Here is a 4,737-nt window from a genome sequence, read left to right as displayed (position 1 = left end):
GGGAACTCGAACGCTCATGCAGAAAAGAAAACTCTTCCCCGATCTCCCGACGGCGTCTCCGGGTCCTTTTGGGTTACCCCAACGAGCATCTCTAAAAGAGGGGCCCGACTTGTATCGGTTCCGCTGCCGGGTTCCGGAATAGGAACCGGATTCCCTTTCGCCCAACGGGGGCCAGCACAAAGCGCATCATGCTATGACGGCCCCCATCAACATCGGATTTCTCCTAGGGCTTAGGATCGACTGACTCGTGTGCAACGGCTGTTCACACGAAACCCTTCTCCGCGTCAGCCCTCCAGGGCCTCGCTGGAGTATTTGCTACTACCACCAAGATCTGCACCGACGGCGGCTCCAGGCAGGCTCACGCCCAGACCCTTCTGCGCCCACCGCCGCGACCCTCCTACTCGTCAGGGCTTCGCGGCCGGCCGCAAGGACCGGCCATGACTGCCAGACTGACGGCCGAGTATAGGCACGACGCTTCAGCGCCATCCATTTTCAGGGCTAGTTGCTTCGGCAGGTGAGTTGTTACACACTCCTTAGCGGATTCCGACTTCCATGGCCACCGTCCTGCTGTCTTAAGCAACCAACGCCTTTCATGGTTTCCCATGAGCGTCGATTCGGGCGCCTTAACTCGGCGTTTGGTTCATCCCACAGCGCCAGTTCTGCTTACCAAAAGTGGCCCACTTGGCACTCCGATCCGAGTCGTTTGCTCGCGGCTTCAGCATATCAAGCAAGCCGGAGATCTCACCCATTTAAGGTTTGAGAATAGGTTGAGGTCGTTTCGGCCCCAAGGCCTCTAATCATTCGCTTTACCGGATGAGACTCGTACGAGCACCAGCTATCCTGAGGGAAACTTCGGAGGGAACCAGCTACTAGATGGTTCGATTAGTCTTTCGCCCCTATACCCAGCTCCGACGATCGATTTGCACGTCAGAATCGCTACGGACCTCCATCAGGGTTTCCCCTGACTTCGTCCTGGCCAGGCATAGTTCACCATCTTTCGGGTCCCAACGTGTACGCTCTAGGTGCGCCTCACCTCGCAATGAGGACGAGACGCCCCGGGAGTGCGGAGGCCGCCGCCCCGTGAAGGGCGGGGAAGCCCCATCCTCCCTCGGCCCGCGCAAGGCGAGACCTTCACTTTCATTACGCCTTTAGGTTTCGTACAGCCCAATGACTCGCGCACATGTTAGACTCCTTGGTCCGTGTTTCAAGACGGGTCGTGAAATTGTCCAAAGCTGAAGCGCCGCTGACGGGAGCGATTATTCCGCCCGAGAGCATCCCGAGCCAACAGCGGCGCGGGTCCGGGGCCGGGCCAGGTAGGTCCGTCATCCGGGAAGAACCGCGCGCGCTTGCCGGGAGCCCGAGCGCCCAAAGGGGCGAATCGACTCCTCCAGATATACCGCCGGGCAGCCAGCCAGGACACCGGGGCTCTGCCCAACAGACGCGAACCGAGGCCCGCGGAAGGACAGGCTGCGCACCCGGGCCGTAGGCCGGCACCCAGCGGGTCGCGACGTCCTACTAGGGGAGAAGTGCGGCCCACCGCACACCGGAACGGCCCCACCCCGCGGCGAGTGGAAAGGCAACCGGACACGACCCCGCCGCGGATTGCTCCGCGCGGGCGGCCGGCCCCATCTGCCGAGGGCGGAGGCCAGTGGCCGGATGGGCGTGAATCTCACCCGTTCGACCTTTCGGACTTCTCACGTTTACCCCAGAACGGTTTCACGTACTTTTGAACTCTCTCTTCAAAGTTCTTTTCAACTTTCCCTCACGGTACTTGTTCGCTATCGGTCTCGTGGTCATATTTAGTCTCAGATGGAGTTTACCACCCACTTGGAGCTGCACTCTCAAGCAACCCGACTCGAAGGAGAGGTCCCGCCGACGCTCGCACCGGCCGCTACGGGCCTGGCACCCTCTACGGGCCGTGGCCTCATTCAAGTTGGACTTGGGCTCGGCGCGAGGCGTCGGGGTAGTGGACCCTCCCAAACACCACATGCCACGACAGGCGGCAGCCTGCGGGGTTCGGTGCTGGACTCTTCCCTGTTCGCTCGCCGCTACTGGGGGAATCCTTGTTAGTTTCTTTTCCTCCGCTTAGTAATATGCTTAAATTCAGCGGGTAGTCTCGCCTGCTCTGAGGTCGTTGTACGAGGTGTCGCACGCCACACCGCCAGCCGGCTGTGCACGCTACCGAGAAAGTACCGGTATGCGAACCGCCAGGCGACGGGCGCGCATCGCACGTTTGAGGAGACGCGGCCGGCCCCACAGGCGGCCGCGACACTCCCAGGTCTGCGAAGCGGGGCAAACGCCGCGCGCTTCAGTATACGTAGCCGACCCTCAGCCAGACGTGGCCCGGGAACGGAATCCATGGACCGCAATGTGCGTTCGAAACGTCGATGTTCATGTGTCCTGCAGTTCACATGTCGACGCGCAATTTGCTGCGTTCTTCATCGACCCACGAGCCGAGTGATCCACCGTCCTGGGTGATCTTTTCTCAGTTTCCGCCGCCTCTTTCGAGACGGTCGCATAGGCGGGAGTGAGGCGTGTGGCGGCCCCTGTTCCAGCGTTCTGTGTCCAACGGCCTCACGGCCGACGGGCGTCGTACGGCTCCACACCGGAGCGGACAGGCACTCGGGCGAAAGTCATTCAAAACCGGCGCCAGGCGCCAGGTGCCGCACGCCAGCCGCTCCAGCGCTTCAGCGCTCGTACCACACAACATTGCCGCTAGTTTTGAGAGGCACGCGTGGTTCCGCACGCGGCGCACGGCTACTGCGAGCCGTACAGGTAGCGTGTTGCGCGACACGACACGCACATCGAAAGACATGCAGTCTAGTCGGTAATGATCCTTCCGCAGGTTCACCTACGGAAACCTTGTTACGACTTTTACTTCCTCTAAATGATCAAGTTTGGTCATCTTTCCGGTAGCATCGGCAACGACAGAGTCAATGCCGCGTACCAGTCCGAAGACCTCACTAAATCATTCAATCGGTAGTAGCGACGGGCGGTGTGTACAAAGGGCAGGGACGTAATCAACGCGAGCTTATGACTCGCGCTTACTGGGAATTCCTCGTTCATGGGGAACAATTGCAAGCCCCAATCCCTAGCACGAAGGAGGTTCAGCGGGTTACCCCGACCTTTCGGCCTAGGAAGACACGCTGATTCCTTCAGTGTAGCGCGCGTGCGGCCCAGAACATCTAAGGGCATCACAGACCTGTTATTGCTCAATCTCGTGCGGCTAGAAGCCGCCTGTCCCTCTAAGAAGAAAAGTAATCGCTGACAGCACGAAGGATGTCACGCGACTAGTTAGCAGGCTAGAGTCTCGTTCGTTATCGGAATTAACCAGACAAATCGCTCCACCAACTAAGAACGGCCATGCACCACCACCCACCGAATCAAGAAAGAGCTATCAATCTGTCAATCCTTCCGGTGTCCGGGCCTGGTGAGGTTTCCCGTGTTGAGTCAAATTAAGCCGCAGGCTCCACTCCTGGTGGTGCCCTTCCGTCAATTCCTTTAAGTTTCAGCTTTGCAACCATACTTCCCCCGGAACCCAAAAGCTTTGGTTTCCCGGAGGCTGCCCGCCGAGTCATCGGAGGAACTGCGGCGGATCGCTGGCTGGCATCGTTTATGGTTAGAACTAGGGCGGTATCTGATCGCCTTCGAACCTCTAACTTTCGTTCTTGATTAATGAAAACATACTTGGCAAATGCTTTCGCTTCTGTTCGTCTTGCGACGATCCAAGAATTTCACCTCTAACGTCGCAATACGAATGCCCCCGCCTGTCCCTATTAATCATTACCTCGGGTTCCGAAAACCAACAAAATAGAACCGAGGTCCTATTCCATTATTCCATGCACACAGTATTCAGGCGGGCTTGCCTGCTTTAAGCACTCTAATTTGTTCAAAGTAAACGCGCCGGCCCACCGAGACACTCAATAAAGAGCACCCTGGTAGGATTTCAACGGGGTCCGCCTCGGGACGCACGAGCACGCACGGGGCGGTCGCACGCCTTCAGCTCGCCCCACCGGCAGGACGTCCCACGATACATGCCAGTTAAACACCGACGGGCGGTGAACCAACAGCGTGGGACACAAATCCAACTACGAGCTTTTTAACCGCAACAACTTTAATATACGCTATTGGAGCTGGAATTACCGCGGCTGCTGGCACCAGACTTGCCCTCCAATAGATACTCGTTAAAGGATTTAAAGTGTACTCATTCCGATTACGGGGCCTCGGATGAGTCCCGTATCGTTATTTTTCGTCACTACCTCCCCGTGCCGGGAGTGGGTAATTTGCGCGCCTGCTGCCTTCCTTGGATGTGGTAGCCGTTTCTCAGGCTCCCTCTCCGGAATCGAACCCTGATTCCCCGTTACCCGTTACAACCATGGTAGGCGCAGAACCTACCATCGACAGTTGATAAGGCAGACATTTGAAAGATGCGTCGCCGGTACGAGGACCGTGCGATCAGCCCAAAGTTATTCAGAGTCACCAAGGCAAACGGACCGGACGAGCCGACCGATTGGTTTTGATCTAATAAAAGCGTCCCTTCCATCTCTGGTCGGGACTCTGTTTGCATGTATTAGCTCTAGAATTACCACAGTTATCCAAGTAACGTGGGTACGATCTAAGGAACCATAACTGATTTAATGAGCCATTCGCGGTTTCACCTTAATGCGGCTTGTACTGAGACATGCATGGCTTAATCTTTGAGACAAGCATATGACTACTGGCAGGATCAACCAGGGA

At 57.4% G+C, this 4,737-nt stretch overlaps 2 non-coding genes and 1 pseudogene across 2 annotated transcripts; all 3 read right to left on the bottom strand.

The window, feature by feature from the left end:
- The window catches only part of LOC124773108, a 5,179-nt pseudogene extending 3,045 nt beyond the window's left edge, over window positions 1-2,134 (bottom strand).
- Window positions 2,135-2,322: 188 nt separating this feature from the next.
- On the bottom strand, window positions 2,323-2,477 carry LOC124772686. Its single transcript, XR_007014153.1, has one exon. It is a non-coding gene; the product is annotated as a 5.8S ribosomal RNA (ribosomal RNA).
- Window positions 2,478-2,828: 351 nt separating this feature from the next.
- LOC124772845 lies at window positions 2,829-4,737 on the bottom strand. Its single transcript, XR_007014303.1, has one exon. It is a non-coding gene; the product is annotated as a small subunit ribosomal RNA (ribosomal RNA).

Source organism: Schistocerca piceifrons, unplaced genomic scaffold (assembly GCF_021461385.2).
Source record: "Schistocerca piceifrons isolate TAMUIC-IGC-003096 unplaced genomic scaffold, iqSchPice1.1 HiC_scaffold_943, whole genome shotgun sequence".
In the NCBI taxonomy this organism is placed as follows: domain Eukaryota; kingdom Metazoa; phylum Arthropoda; class Insecta; order Orthoptera; family Acrididae; genus Schistocerca; species Schistocerca piceifrons.
Note: the sequence above shows the minus strand (reverse complement) of the source record. Positions and strands in the feature narration are given on the sequence as shown.